Source organism: Uloborus diversus, chromosome 3, assembly GCF_026930045.1.
Source record: "Uloborus diversus isolate 005 chromosome 3, Udiv.v.3.1, whole genome shotgun sequence".
Classification (NCBI taxonomy): Eukaryota; Metazoa; Arthropoda; class Arachnida; order Araneae; family Uloboridae; genus Uloborus; species Uloborus diversus.
The window spans coordinates 44,911,923-44,929,473 of NC_072733.1; positions in this window are offsets into that span (position 1 = coordinate 44,911,923).

A 17,551-nucleotide genomic window follows, 5' to 3' on the forward strand; every position below is an offset into this window, starting at 1 on the left:
ATGTCTCATTTCTTGGTTTACATATTGGTGTTTCAGCCTTTAAATTACATATTTTGATAGTTTTGACTTGCATATTGCTGGATTCAATTTTGCGACGTTAAGCAATTTTGCTCTACAGATAGACGTTTTCTAATAACTGAGAATATTTTTACAGTCCCCCCCCCCTTTATTTTTTTGTAAATATGATTTTGTCTTAAAAAATAGTCAGGTATGACATTTGATCATTTTAATAGAACCTCAAGATCCTTAGAAATTTTTCACTAACCAAATATTTTTTAATTTACATTTCATAAAATATCAAACTTTATTTTTCGAATCAAATTGCATTCAGTTTTTTTTTTCCCGCAGTATGTTTACGCATTGTTTTGTTGTAACCTCAGTACCAAATCAACACGAAACACTTTCCATGTAATTAATTAAAAAAAAATAAAGTTAAAACCCCACAGCACTTTTCATGTTAAGTTATAAGTTATACACTATTCTAGCCAAATTGATTTGCTGGACCACTGTTTTTTCATTAGAAGTAATGAGAAAGGGCACTGTAGTCAATTCAAAGCGATCGTTTTTGAATTCCCCAGCTTTATTATTAATCCATTATTCTTCAAATTTGCATTAAATAAAAAAAGTTTTTTTTTCTTTTTTTTTTAAATATATTTCACCCTGTCCATTTGAAAATCCCTGATTGAGTAGATGGGAGTAAAGGCTATAACAGTAGCCTGACTAGCTCCCACCACTCAGAAAAGAACTTAATTTAGGGCCAGTTTATATTATAAGATAGAATAAACAATAAATAAATGCATAATCATACAAAGAACACATAAACACAACACAAGTAATGCAATAAAGTACGTCTATTTTTATAACGGAACCCAGGTATACTATTACAAATATGCTACTTCATCCTAAACTGACTGCAATAGAATTGAGTATAATTTTTTTTTTTTTGCCTTTTCTTAAACAAATTTAGATTATTAATGGTTTTTTAAAAAATTGGGTAAGGTGTCCACAATCTTGGTCGGTAAGAGTTAATGCCATTAAACAATAGATGTGTTTTTGCGTTAATAGGTATAATGTTTTCACGGTTTCTAGTGGGGTAATTATGAACCAAAAAAATTCTGTCAAATGGTTCTTAAAGGCCGTTTGTTTTGCTTTTGAAAGATGATAATCAAGAGCGAGTCCATCGTTTATTTATTCAAAAAGTATAACAATTGCTTACAGTTTTTTTTTTTTAAATTTATAAAGATTCCACCTTTCTCAAGGCTTTGTACAGAATCATGAAATCAAAACAAATACGTGGCGCATGAAAGTTTATTAAGGAAGAGAATTCTTTGGTGTAAACGAAGATTAACAGTCACTAGTTTCAAACTAAATCAACCGTGCTTCCCAAATCGGCATTTCTAATTATACGAAACATATAATCGCAAGGATGAGACTACATGGTCGACAATTTAGGGGGGGGGGGTAATCTTAAAACTATACCATTGTCAAATTTTATTCGCTTACTTACCGTGAAAAGGTGTTGAAAGCCGATGTATATTAAACAAAAGGCAAACAAAAAGATACTTTGCATTTTAAAGTATTCTTCCGAAAGAATATTTTTAAAAGAAAAAAAATAAGCCAAAAATAAAATTAATAAAATGCGTAAACACAAAAGGAAAAAAAAAGTTGGTTATGACATATCAAGAAATGTATCTGCCAATTTGTTTGGCCATGAGATAACTCCTCGGATCCCGAAACGCCGTGGAATTAGAAGTTGCGGATCCCCGTTGCTGTGGACGAAAAAACTCAATAAGTACGGGAAACCGCAAATGCCGTGGGAAACGGAGTTGCAAGCCTCTTTTGCCGTAGGAAAAAAGAACTCCAGTCCGACTGAAGAGATTACTTTCCCGCGTCACGAGTAGTTCTCGGAACGCTGGAAACAGAGACAAAATACTCATTCGATACAATGGTGGTAAGAGTAAATGGGAGGAACCGACTATTTTCTCGGTTGTTCTCGCTTCTCGTGAGGGAGAAAACGTCGTCACCAGAATAGGCCGTTACTTACGTTGTAGGGCCCCAGCAACCAATTTACAACTATTATTTTTAAATATTTTAATGGAAGATATATAAAAAAGATAAGCTCAAAATAAAGCTTTGAAAAATTACATTAAAATAATCATACCTCTTCTGCTGCATTTCAATAAGTTTTTTTTCCTCAAACTAAAATCAAATGCTTTCAGATTTTTGCAATAATCCTTGCCACAAGAATTATTGCTCGTTCACTTGCAAAGTGAAGATCAAAATTTCAACTAAACTTTTTTTGTGCAGTGCTGAATAAACAAAATAACTCTATGTAGGATAGTCATTCAAGTCGTCTGCTCTACTCCTTGATGCAGTGAGCAATGAAAATTAAACTCAATGCAACTTTTCAACAATGCATCAAGGGTCCACAGCGCCAATAACTATTTTCTTCTTTTGGCGGAAGAAAGGTCACACAGCATAGCTTCAGACCAGGGTTTAAGCTGAGTTCAAAACTTCTTTAGCAAAAATGCTAAAGTTAGAAAAAAAAGTTTAGCAAAATGCTAAAACATCGACATTTAATGAAGCCCAAAAATTCATTTATTAGGTGGTCAGATTGCAAATAAAGACTCAGTACTGGCTGTTGAACTTAAAAATAATTGAAATATTTTCTGAACTAAGAATTGTAATATAATTAAGTTGAGTATCGCTGTTCTTGTTTAATAATCTCTCGGATCATGCTTCATGCATAGTTTTGTTTTTTTAAATTCTTTATTTCTGTACTTTTTTATTTGAGCAAAAAAGCGAAAACACCTTGTTTTATTTTCGCAATTTAAATAGGTTTTTCGCATTTTGCGAAAAATTCGACCGTAGCGGAAACCCTGCTTCGGACAGACCGTTCAAAGCTAAACGCACAAAAGAGCAGTTGATGTAGGATTTCTCGAATTTTCCCTGAAGGTCCGACATTTGTTTCCAGTGTCAAACGTGTCTTTCTTATGTACCCCCCCCCCCCAAACCCAGCCGTAGGTGGGGTCTGGTCTTTAGGGGCCAGGCCCGTCCCTATGCCGGTCCCACGCCCGGGTAAATGGGGAGGGTTTTACGATGGTGTAGCATCCACGTATGTAAAACGACCACTCTTTACTTGCGTGTGAGCAGATTTGTATCTGCCCAACGGCTATCGAGTGGGACAGTGAGTAGGCAATGGGCACCACCGGAGTCAGGTCCGTACCTGGGTCCACGGTGTCTAGAGTCGTAAGTGGTTTAGATCTCGTTCCCTTACGGGTAAGGGGGCCCCGGCCGAAAGGTCAGTTCTCTGGAAGCCACAGATGGCATAGCAGAGCGGGGTTCCCTGTTTCGTACCCCCCCCCCAACACGACTGCCTCGTCTCAACGGCAACATTTCTGAGTACTACAATTGACGACCAAATGTCCTGACACTTGTGTGGTCGACAAATAGGTATACAGTCGAGTCCCGACTTACATGAGGGATGCGTTCCAAGACTCCTTGCTGAAGTTGAAATTTCGCGTTGTGGAAAAATGTATGCATACAATTTTTTTTAAAGCATACCAAATACTTTTTAGCACTCATAAACACCCCTCAAACTGCTTTAAAGCATTCCTTAGCCATTACAGTTTCTTCCATAAAGAACTGAACTTTTACTGTATTTAAAAAATAAAAAACTGTTATTCAACATGGAATACTTAAGATGCACAAAATGAATGACCAATGGGGATAAAAGATATAAAATAAAACAACACGGTACGCACTGCATGCCGTAAAATTAAAATGATGCACAAAATAGTGCTGTACAGTAGATAGAGGAGCAATATTTACGAGTTAAAAAATGAGGATACTAGTGATGATTTATGCTCCAAAATCAGATCGTTATTCTTATCTAATACATTTTTAAATACGCTTCACCTTTTATTTAAAACATTTCAATTTGTGGCTACATCTCCTGTACCTGATCTTTTTATTAATCCACAATGCAAGAGCGCTTAGCTTCCATTTTCATAATTTTTACTTTGCCAGACTGCTCTGCAAGCTTCAATATTGAAACTAAGTTCTAAACTTTTATGGACATCTTTTTGTTTTGACTTTTAATTGTACATATGGAATATTCCCTCATACTTATTGTCGCGCTACCTTCGAAGTTTAGTAATTGTTCAAGCATATTGAGAATCTTAGTCTTTTTTAATTTTTTTATCAGAAACTTTCTTTTTCTTCACATTTTCAAACTTTAGATGAAGGTAACACTAAGGTGCCATTATGGTTATTTGATGCACTAGACTAGTTTGGTGTGAGAACTTTGGCTGTCTGTGATGCTCAAAGGGACATAACATTCACGAAATCAATATTTAGTAGCTAATAACGAAGCTGATACTTCCCTCTAAAAAAATCATGTTGTGGGAGAAAAATTCGCGTTATAGCCTTTTCACGTAAGTTGGATCACGTTGTAGCGGGAGTCGACTGTAACCCCAGCTAGTAAAATACTACATATTTCGATTTTTACTTGTTAGGCGTAGAAAAAGTGGATATGGTGCTCAATGTGCGTTCAGAAGTTCATTTCAAAAACAAACACTTATGAGTAGTACAAATGTGACTATGTGACTTTGTATTGCAATATTTTCACTATCTCTATTTTAATTTGCTTTATTTTCGGCATCCCATGTATTTTTTCCACTTTGATATGGTTTTTATTGATGATACAATTTCATAAATGTGTCGACGGCCAGAAGGTTAGGTATTGTATTTTTAAACTGAGAATTTCCATGGATTTTTCAATGTAATGTTCTAAATAATTATTTAAAAAGAAAAATGTTTGAAATGTGCATCTTGACTGCTCATAGTTTGGTAATCTTAATGTGCAATACAGATTCCTGGGTAATTTCTAAATAATATATTGAGGTTTCTTTTTCTTTTTAGGTTTTACAGAGTAAACACTCGATTAGAATTTACGAATGTCGGACTTAACCTTCAAATCCAAAACGGCCATGACATTCATAATTAACTCTAAAAATAAAAATAGCAAATTGAGAACTTCTCCCAAATTGAGAATTTTCCAAAAATTTAAGTTTGGGGCGTCCCTGGATCAGTATCGGCAAAATCAAATTTTGTTCATATGAATGTCGGTGATTTGGGAATATGGTGCAGTTGGCGAGTTGATTATGTCTTTCAGAAGAACAGTCGTCAGTATGATCAGAGGATACACCCCTGAGGCAGAATTTTATTTTGCTTTCTGCAACAAATTTTCTGGACCTTATTTCTTTCTGCATGAATGTTCCGTGAAGTGAAAAATTAACTCATGGACAAACTTAAGTGCAGTTTATTTCAAAAGTGAAAAATGTATTTATTTATTAACAAATTTCGCACAACTTCTTGTTTAAGTAAATTCATTTGTACAAAAACGAAAAGAATTAAAGCTCAGTATCAGGGCTTCCAACAGGTTTCCGTTTTCGCTAGAGAAAAAAAAGGGGACCTTGAGCTAAATCTATATGGTTAAAAATATTAACACCATAGTAACAGCAGTTGGTAAGTGGAGAAAAAATATCAAATCTGACCAAAAGCAATGTAAATTATTATGTTATTGAAGGGGGTGATCGCTTAAACAGTGATACCACTCTCACATTGAAGTTTTCAGGCTTAATATCATGGTACTTATCAGTAGTTCTTAATACCAGAAAAATACAGACGCGACATCTATTTAATATTCCAAGTAATAAAATCGGAAGAAAAAATTTTTTAGTTAATATGTATTACAGTTTGGGAGGAAAAAACCCTTTCCTAAAGAAAAAAAAATAACATGTATGTGATTTGAAAAAAATAAATTATGATCACCCCTCCTCCTCCCATAAAAAAACTAAATTAAAATATGCATTGCACAATTATAACGCAGTTCCCCCCCAAATGAATTTAATTAAAATATGGATTACAGTTTGAAAAAAAAAAAAAATGCATGTGATTTGGGAGGAAAATGAACAAATAAAGATCACCCTCCCATAAAAAAAACTCAGTATATGCAATAAACAATATTACAAACAAAGTATCCCCCTCCCCCCAAAAGGAAAATAAATTTAACAAAAAACACATTTTAGTTAGAACAAATCGAAAATTCAACAACTGCCCAGGAAAAAAAGGATTCCATTAAAATACTCTATGCATGAAAAGCAAAAAAGAAATCCCACCCTGCCCCCTCCCTCATGTGAAAAAAAGATTTTAAATCAAGTACTGTCGAGCAAACAAAAGTACCCTTTCCACACGATGAAAAAATAATTTAATTAGAATATGAATTTCGAAAAAAAATCTATAACTCCTCCAAAGCGAAAGGATTTTCATTGGTAAACCCTATAATTGTAAGCACCCCTATCTGAATAACGATTGGTCAGCCCAAAATACCACGATTTATCAAGTATTCCATCTGCTTCTGCAACCTACGAACACCGCAAATAAGCCTTTTTTTAAGGGCTTAAATGAATCTTTCAACAGAGGTGAAAAAAAGCTTGAAAATAAGTCAGCACAAGACTTTCAAACAATCAAACATAAACATGTGTGTTGAGAAGCGAATGCGAAACCGCTGTTCTTTGATCAACACAAGGGTTGCGTTCGTTGATTGACCGGTAGATTACCGGTCAGTTGATCACATGACAAATAATTACATCAGCTCCAATGCTGATGTAAGCTACATCAGCTGACGTCATTAGCTGTCACATGACAGGGGTCTGGCCACAGGATATTTGGGTCTGTTAACAGACCCTGGACAAAAATCCCATCAACCAAAATGGACCATTCACAAAATCCCGATCAAACAAAACGGACCTTTCACAAAATCCCGATCAACCAAAACGGACCCTTCACAAAATTCTGATAAACAAGAACGGATCTTTCACGAGTAGTTTATTGAAAGAGTAAATCTGAAAGCAAAATAGCGCATATTTTTGTGGATAAAACCGATAATTTTCGAACCTTTTTTGAAGTCAAATTAGAAGGATCAGCTTATACAAAATCTGCTAATTTTGCAAAAAAAAAAGTCACTTTTGCAATGCTCCTCCTTTAAGTGATAAATAATTGCTACTGCCAATAAATATAATATTCAGTAAATTACCGCCCATTAGCCAGGGCTAAAGCAGAAATACGTGAAATACACCGCCAGCTCAGTCATTTCCAGCCGAGGACTGCAGTTTCGTGCTTATTAGCACTCATCAGCCCGGCATAGGAAAGTGACTGAGCTGGAGATGGAGAACCTCTTAAGGAAACCAAGAGTGCGAAACCGCCCATTAGCCAGGGCTACTGAATAATTTACTGAATATACCTTGCCTCGCATTCAATCTTCGAGTTGAACCAAACCATTGCTTCGGTCACTCGTCTGGTCTGCTAATTCTATATTAGCTACCAGTTTGTTTCGCACTGTTGGCTTCTTTAAGAGGTTCTCCATCTCCAGCTCAGTCACCAGGGTTCGTACGGGTCATGGAAATCCTGGAAAGTCATGGAAAAAAAATAACAGAATTTCAGACCTGGAAAAGTCATGGAAAATTGAAATTTTCATTGAAAGTCATGGAAATTTATTTCAAGTCATGGAAAAATGTTCTGGACTAAGAGTAAGGAACAGTAGCTAAAGAAGCATTAGAAATCTTGAGTAATTTAACAGTATAGCACATAAAAGCTATTGAAAGTGGAAAATTGCACGATCACAAAATCAAATCTGAATTTTGAAATCTCATTGCATCCACTTCTGTCGCAGCCGCTTGCCATGTTTTGCGATGTGATTTTACTGCCTGGACATCACTTATTTTGAATTTTCTGTTATTTTCAACACTTCTTACGTTTCATACTCTGTAGTAGCAAAATTTCATGTTCTTATTTTTGCCACGCCCACTCAAAAAAAAAAAAAGCAATTCAATTGCATGCGAGTTCGATTCCACCATTCGTAAGGACTTTATTGTTAAATTAATCAGAGTTTATCTTGATTTGTTGAATGTTTTAGAAAATCAAGATCTTATTCAGGCCATAGAATACAGAAAAAGAGGAATTCTAATGCTCTAAAACAGTAGTGCCCAACATACGGCACACAAAACTAATCCATGCGACCCACTGCTACTTTCAATGTCAGGAATTAAACGTGTTCTGGAATTTCTGAACCTATTAATTTATATGCATTTGAAAATATGCAAATTCGTAAACAAAACAAATATACTTTTGAATCAGAAGATTGATTCATAACTGAATGATTTTTTCAAAAAAGATCTGGTTTAGAAACATAAAGAACTAAATTATGTGGCTTTACTTTAAAGAACCAAAATACTGTCAAGTTACATGGAGGATTAAAGGCACTGTTGACACCAAAAAGTAACTTTTGTAGCAAATTTATTGAAACTTAGTGATGACTCATTCAACCTTTGTCCAATTCAATATCATTCTGCCTGCTTTTTTTTTAAAAATATCAGACATTTAAGCATCATCATATTCGCTTCACTGCATTTTTACTTTACTTAAATTAAAATGATGAAGAGAAATAAGAATAGTTTAGTTTTTTAAGTGTGCACTTATATTTTTTTCATTACAAATAAGTGCTTCAATGAGGCTGTGGCATTCATATAGACGTTTTGTTAATGTTCATTTCCAAATATTACCAAGTTTGAGATTGAATAGTGCTATTCTCTTCGTGTATCGAGGTCATGAAAAGTTTCATTGAAGTCATGAAAAAGTCTTGGAAAAGTCATGGAATTTTCTTATCCAAATAGAGTATGAACCCTGAGTCACTTTCCTATGCCGGGCTGATGAGTGCTAATAAGCACGAAACTGCAGTCCTCGGCTGGAAATGACTGGGCTGGCGGTGTATTTCACATATTTCTGCTTTAGCCCTGACTAATGAGCGGTAATTTACTGAATATACCTTGCCTCGCTTTCAATCTTCGAGTTGAACCGAACCATTGCTTCGGTCACTCGTTAGGTCTGCTAATTCTATACTAGCTACCTGTTTGTTTCGCACTCTTGGCTTCCTTAAGAGGTTCTCCATCTCCAGCTCAGTCACTTTCCTATGCCGGGCTCGGCTGGAAATGACTGAGCTGGCGGTGTATTTCAGGAATAAATATAATGCTTGTTTGTTTCTTGGAAAGAAATTAACAGCTGAAAATAAGGTTAGTCTTAAATAATTTTGTTTGTTTGTTTTATCACAGCTAATTAAAGCTTGACCGCGAAGAGAAGGCGGCTGACTTTGAAGCAAACACATCATTTGTATTGTTCGTGATAGGTTGACTGCTGTTATTTTGTGATGGATAGGATCAGTGAAAACGACTCTCACTTTTAGATGCTTTCCGGTTGATTCTACCTATTACAAATGATACAAAATGAGGTTTCGCTTCAAGGTCATCCGCCTTCTCTTCGCGGTCAAGCTATAGCAGCGGTATCGTAAACTTCTATGAAAATGCGTTGGTCAGCACTTTTCTCCCCCCCCCCGCTCATGATTTAATGAACAATAATAATAATAATATATATCTGCGAAATGAACTTAGAACTGCAAAGGGATAGTAAGGGTTGGGAAAAAATATGATCGCTTCAGATAGGGTTACCAACTTCCAGTGGCGGATTGGTTGAAAAAATCGGCCCTGACATTAGGTGTAGCGGCCCCATAGCTCTTATAGATATTAAATTTTACCTAACGATTGGGATGTCACTTAAATATAAGGAAATTATTCTTAACAACTAAATATGTTTTATTTAAACAAAATTTAACAGATAGGAACACTTCTGCGCTTTAATGGTGAACAAATTGATACAGTATTAGCTAAACCTTATTTTGGGAGAAAATTGTAATTGTAATTGTCAATTATTTTTATAATGCTCGGAACTTGATTGAATATTTCCGTAATGATAACACTGCTTGGCTAGTATGTCCATTTCTGCAGTCATAACAAGTAATTTAATTGCCCTGTTATATGAAACTGATTTAGCGATGTTCGTGGGTGAAAGACTAGGGCCATCTTAGAATGTGATGGGTCCCTCGACACAAACATACTTATAAGACCTGTAATAAACATTCCCTTTTTTTATGCATCTATATCCTGACGACCCCCAGACTCGATGCGAGGTCAACCCCTTAATATTTTTTCAAACGCATGTGTCAATACAAAGAGAGAGAGAGTGCGTGTGGACTTTGATTTCTGGCTTCTGGGAGTCATTAAAGTATTAGCAATATAAACTTAATGGAAAGATTAACATTGAGTCTGAAATAGGGGGGTCCAGGGGGCCTCCCCCCCCCGGAAAATTTTCGAAATTTTAGTTGTAAAAACTCAATTTTAGATTATATTTGGTAATGTTAGGGGAGTGTAGGTTCAGAGGGTTTCTCTTGCTGCAATTTTTCAGAAGTGGAAATCCAAAAACAGAATTTTAAAGTATCTTCGAGTATAGGGTATGAAGAGCGGTTCGGGGGGCTCTCCTCTGAAATTTTAAAAAATATATTAGCTCTGAAAATGCAGTTTTAGAAGATCTTTGGTGATTTTTAGTCGAGATAGATTCCAAGGCCATCCAGCAGAAAATTTTCAAATTAATGTCTTTAAAGCTTTTTTTGGTAGAGACTAGGACACTGGCATTTACTTGAAAATTAAGTTCCAAAAACGAAATTTTTGCTGACCTTCAGTGATGTTAGAAAAGGAGCTTTCAGGAGGCTCACCCAGGAAAATTTTCGAAATTGAAGCACTAAAAACGAGATTTAAAACGTTCTTCATTGATGATGCCGAGAGAGAGGAGGGGACAGGGCACTTTCCCAGAAAACTTTTGTTACTGTTAATTTAAAAACAGTTTTAGACCATCTTTGGAAATGTTAAAAAATGTGAGAGGTCCTCCAGCAAATTTTCGAAACTGGATACGTCGTAATGGTATTTTAAGATTGCATATTTTTAAATAATTTTACGGAAATATGTATTTTATCACTCTTATTCCAATTGTTATAAACAGGGGGGAGAACCAATTGTTATAAACGAGAGCAAAAGCAGATCCAGGAAAAAAATGACAAAGGTTATTTTTTCACAAGCCTCCTTCTACACCTTTCACGATTAGGTTATTTTATACTCTGCACGAGTTCAATTCCGAACTGGTCCCCTATTCTCCAACTAAGCTGACATGACCTCATGTCGGCCCTTGTTGTAAGTTGCATTTTAAAGCAATTGTGAATTGTCATCTGTAAATAAAAGTGTTAAAGAGACCAAAAGTATTTTAACATTTTACGACCGCTAAGGTTTCCCTGTTTTTTTTTTCTTTTCTTTTTTTAAATTTATTCATTTATGTTTTTTATTATACCACTAAAAATATATTGGCAGCTCCAGAGCCCGACTAACGAAAAGTGAGGCCCTAGGCCCACATTAATTTGGAGGCCCCCTGAAGACTATGCAGTGTTTGATTTACATTTTTAAAGCACGAACGCACTTTCGGAAGCCTCTTTGTCTAATCATACAACTATGTATAAATTACTTATGTGCATTTGTGAATCCCCTTTGGGCGCCCTCATAATCGTGACCAAGTAAATTTGTTACTAGCAGGATGTTTAAAAATACCTCTTTAAAAAAGTTTTTTTCCAATTAATAAGTCATAATTTTTTATTTTTTAAAAAATACATGTATTTTTTATATTGTTGCAATGCTATGAATAATTCTTTTAAAAATGCGGGGCCCCTTAGGAACATGGGGCCCCGGGCCTAGTCCTAGTCAGCCTATGTGGTAATCAGGCCCTGGGCAGCCCCATTTCAGAAATCCCCCCCTCTTGTGGTGAGGGTCCTACCTGCCTCCACCCGCAAACTTTAGCTCATGTGTAAAGAGGAGCTGAGGCTGTGTTTTGCGAATTTGCCTTATTCTAAACACATGCGCGCAACATTTACATTTTGCTGTTAGTAGACAGGTCCGAAAGACTTTGCTGTTGATCGGCCCTCCGGGCAAATGCCCGGTTGCCCGCTGGCTGTATCCGCCACTGCCAAATTCAAAATTATCGCCATTTAGCGTCTGGCGTTAAACCTTTATAATTACTTGATTAGAAAATATTCTCATCATTTTACCAGCTTGTCAATATTAGCGTTTTTATGTTGCTGTGCTATGTTTAACTGTTATTTTGGGAGAAAATTATATGGGTTTGATTTTTCGATGCTCACAAGGATGATTAACTTTAAATAAACTGTTTTACTTGCCGTTTTTTTTCTTTAAATGTCTACATTTTGAAAAATACGATCTTTTAACATCCGATATAAGAATCATATTTTGTTCTTTTTTCAAGCTAACTTCGCTTTATTAGGATGCAAATAAATGAAAAGTCTCTATTTTTGTTAGAACACGCATTTCAAGTTTTTAAAGCAAAATTCCATTTTCTTTATGAGTCAAAAATTAAAATGCTGACTCGATGGTTTAATTTTATTTTTGCTTCAACTGTGTCCACAGATATTAATGATATGTTTATCATAGGACTCTAAAATGCAATTTAAAAATAATTTTATCAAAAATACTTCTTTTACAAGCCGTTTTTATACCTTTAATGCCTTCACTTTGAGAATTGCGATCTCTTTGCATCCGCTATGGGAATCCGATTTTTTGAATTTTTGGTGTTTAATACGCTTTGTTAAGAAGTAAACAATTAAAACCTCTTTTTATTTTTGTTAAAATTACGGAATTTATAAGTTTTAAACGAAATTCTGTACTTTTTAAGAGTGTCTTGGGTCAAAAAGTTGCTGAACCCCCCCCCCTCGTCTGAATTTTATTTATTTATTTATTTTGTTACAATTATTTTAAATGCTGTACAGAAATATTATTAGTATAATCTGACATAATTTCTCCTACAGCGAAAGCCGTCTCCAGGTTACATCCATGTCCTACACACACGTGCATACATACACAACTAACTACACACACACACACAACCACATACACACACACATGGTATACATACCGGCACAAACTCTTCATGTTTTCTTTCACCCCGTAAATGCTTTGTATTAATTATAAATCTGTGTACATGTGTATTATACATAGTTTTAAAAACTAAACACTTCATGTCCTGAATGCTAAAACTAATGAGAAAACTAATGAGTCAAAAATGCCGACTCTGGTGAATTTGATGATTAGGCACTGGGCAGTGCTGTATTTATGCACTCGGTAAAAGAAGTGCCTTGAAGATACACCCTGAGGGAACAGTCTGCAAAAGAATGCTGATGCTGTACCTAGTGTGATGAAAATGAATATAAATAAAGATCCTATTCATTATTTTCTCTTATGCAAAGTACCAAAAAGTTTAGATTTGCAACTTAGAAATATGAAAATGCTAACTTTTTTTTAAAAAAATTCAATCAATAAAAGTTTTGAAAATCCGAAACATTGAAAATGCCGATTTAAACTGATTTTGCTGATTGGATGAAATCCCTGGGAGGGTGAGACACCCCCCTCACCCCCCTATGGCGACGGCCCTGGGTATTGTAGTGATTTTATTTTCAAAAATGTATGTTTCTTTTGTTTGTAACAGTTAGAAATATGGCTTGATATTGTGTGTTTTTTTTAAAATTCCATCTGATATATTTTTTTCATTTGTCTGCATTTTTATCAAAGGAAATCAATACTACTGTAAATCATTCGTGTTAAAAATGCAAAATATTTATTACTTTATGAATAAGAAATATACGCTTCCCGTTTATCTTAAATCATTTTACAATTTACAGTAAGCAAAATTTATTTTGAACTTTCTTTTGCATTAGAATTTAAAGTTGAAGTAGTGTTCACTCTAGAAAAAAAAAGGGCAGGGTGCTAGCCTTTGAAAGGGGCACTTTTAAAAAAAAGGGTACTGTTTTAACGCAGTGTCAGCCCCCCCCCCCCCCCAAGGCCAATGATGCACAACTCAAAAAGTACTGAGCACCCCTCCCCCCCCCAAAAAAAAAATTAAGAGGAGACATAACACTTAAAACACCTTGCAAAAATTCAAACAGTCTAGTCTGCACCATGACCCCCCCCCCCCCCGTTGATCGCCATCACCACTAACTTTAGTATTAAAAATGATTTCATCCAGAAAATGTACTTGTCTTCAGAATAGAGTTAACTCACCCCCTCCCCCCCCCCCCCCCCACCACACACACACACACAAATGCCAACTAAGCTAAGTACGTTTTCCACACTCCATAGGAACATTTAGTTAATGCTGAAACTTGGCTTTGTGTGTTTTTCAACACTTTTCAAGCCATAATTTTAACTACCCATAAGAGTAAAAAAAAAATTCTAGGCATTTCAAAACCCTTTGAATTTCAATTTAAGAACAATATCTAATTACTGATCTCCCCTTCCTACCAAAGAAACTGCTTAGTAATGTGCATTGTGTCATTAAGTATTTTAGTAGACATCAAAATTGTGATGCGTGTAAATTCTCCTTCTTTAAATATATTACACTTCAAATAGAATAATTAACTTAAATTGCTGTGTGCAGTGCTTCAAGAATGCAGTGGTGTTGCAAAACTAAAAATACTTTATTTGAGCTCTATTTCTTAGTCTTGGAGTTCAAATTCATAACACAAATGTGTTGGCAGATATATGCGCTCCTAAATGCAATGCATAAGCAGCTTGGGCCAAGCTAAGATTTTTATCTCAGACAATTTTTGTGAAAATTTAATATTTCGCCATTTTAATTTTGTGATTTTTTTAAAAATCAATTGTATAATATTTATAAAAGAAAAAGAAACAGTGCAAGATTATTTTAATTAGAAAAAAGCACAAGTATGTCAAAAGTATGCTTTTTATTATGTCAATAAGTGTTTTAAATAATCTGCTATATGAATCACACACATACACACACACATATACAAAGATAATAAAAATATTTAGCAAAAAGGAAAGAATTGATGAAAGCTCTTTCAATGCGATGTTTCCATTTCAGACGGTTTTTTTGGGGGAGGGGGGATTTAAAATCCAAGATATTAAAAAAATACTCTTGCATTTTAGCCTAGTAAGCTTTGTACTATGTTCTTCTTAGGAAACAATCAGAAAGTTAACTTTCCAGAAACAGATGTGAAAAGATTACTACACAATCACTAGCAATGCGCTAAAATGAGCTAAGCCTAATTTCCACGTGCAGATGAAAAACGGACACAAAAGGCTAAAATGTTAGGAAATGTACTATTCCCTCTCTCATTGTTGATTCTCAGAAGATCAAGGATGGGAAGGAATGAAACAAAGATCACTCCCTTCCCAGAAGACCCTACTCCTTCCCACAACCTTTCAAAAACCCACCCTCAGTAGAAGGGAAGAAAGAACATGCCTTTGTTTCCGACAGATAAACCTGTTTGAATTCTGAGAATCTCATCCTCTCTTAGCCTAGGTATTTGCTTCCCCTTTTGTTTATTGGGCCGTTTTCAGGGTGAAATTCTGGGAACTAGGATAAGACATTTGCGTTTTTGCAGACGATCGCTGGACAAATAAAATTGTCCGATATCGCGGCAGGTTGAAACGATGGTTGGGGCATCTTTTTAAAAACACAGGGTGCAATTTCCTATTTTTGAAAAGGGCGGGGCGCATTTCACGATCTAAAAGAAGGGCAGGGCGCATTCTGCTGATATGGAAAAGGGCAGGGCGCTGCGCCCTTCAAAAATGGCCTAGCGGGAACACTAGTTGAAGTGTATTTTCTTTTTACACATTGAAATAAATTTTCATTTTAATTCATTATCTATATTTATTGCGAATATATTTTTCAATGTGTCATGCATGAATTTTAATTTAGTTTACTATTTAAGAACTATTTGTGTTGATATTAAAACTCGAATGATAAAAATTTTTAATTGAGAGATGTATCGGAGTATTTCATGTAAAAACCAACTGCTTTTTTTAATGGATTATAAAAAAATCTAAATTTTTATTCACGGTAGAGCTATTATGAGATGTAAACAAACTGCCTTCACGGGCGGCCATGTTGAATGAGCGTGCAAGCCTTATGTTAAGATGGCTGTGATGCAGCCAACGCTGCAGCAGATGTCTCCAAATTGATGAAGCATACAATGAAACACCTGTAGCTGTTGACCACTGTGCTGCCAATTGTCTAGAAGAAGCTGTGCGGTCCATCAGCACCATACACACCAGGTATCTGTCATCGCGAGCTGACGTCACATTTCGGGGTCCACTCCCGGATTTCCGAGCTGTACGACCCTCATCCGTCCACTGCTTCCAAACACGCATGATTGTGCTGCTGTTACGCTTCACACCAGAGGCTACTGCACGATAAGACAATCCAGCTTCACAAAAACGACGATTCTGCCTCGTTCTAACTCTGAAATTCGCTCAAATTTCGCTTTCTTTCGTCGAAGAGGCATAGTAAAGATTCAGCTAACGTTTACTTTAGCATATAACCACCTATAATCATACACGCCTCGCTGCAGCCGTCAATTTATATTCGGTTCGATCCGCCGTTCAGAGGGCGCTGCTCAGCATACACATGTGCTACTGGTCTGCAATTCTTATCATCTACATATCATGCCCTACTTAACATTTCCTGCAATTTTCAGCTCACTCGCGTTATTGCAATTTTCACAAACAGGAGTATATTTTAATTTTATTATTATTTTTTTTTTATGTGTAGTCGTAGTGGACTTCCATGTTCTAGATTTTGCCACGCCCACTCAAAAAGTATAATTCAATTACGTCCGATTTCGTTTCAACCACTCATTAAAAAATTCTTCTTGAAATGATGAGACTTAATCTTAATTTGTTGAAGGATTTAGAAAATAAACGTTTAGTCAGGCAAGAAAACAAAGAAATAGGGAATTCTAACACTAAAACAGTGGTGCGTAACATATAGTTCGCTAAATCGATCAATGTCACGATCTGAAATATTTGGGTTGAAAAATGGATTTACTGAAAAACGTGGCCTTACTTCAATGAACGAAAATGCTGTCAAGTTATATAGGTTAGATGCACTGTTGACACAAACAAGCACGATTTTTTAGGGCTCGACCGATGGCATTTTTTGGCCGATGAGCCGATGCCTATAGTTGGCCGATTGTTCAAAGATGGCCGATGGCCGATTGTTTTCCTCCAAATGGCCGATGGCCGATGTTGTTGGCCGATGGCAAAAAAAAAAAAAAAAAAACAGAAATAAATTGATAAGATTGTCAGGTTTAAAGAATCATTGATTCATTTCATTTTACTTTCTTTCGACGAATAAGGAATTGTAATCACAAAATATATATATCAGATTTTGACCTAAATTTATATTTTACGATCACCCAATTTAAACTTCACAAGTTTTTTCGGCACATCTGTACATGCATATGTACCTAAGAACATATAGATGACCGAAATTTCCATTTTGAACTCATCCTTAGTTAATTATCGCAAACTCACTTGTGATGTGATGTCTTCATCCGCGTAAACTTGCGTCACTCAAAAACGTTATGAAATAGTAAGTTGAAAACTCATACGTACGTAGTATGATCTAAAAGTTTGAGGCAAGCTGTATAAAACCTTACCCTGAATAGTTCACATTACCGAAGCACATCTATCAACAAAATTGTCACTTTGAACGACTATGCACTTCTGCCAACGTTCGTATAGCT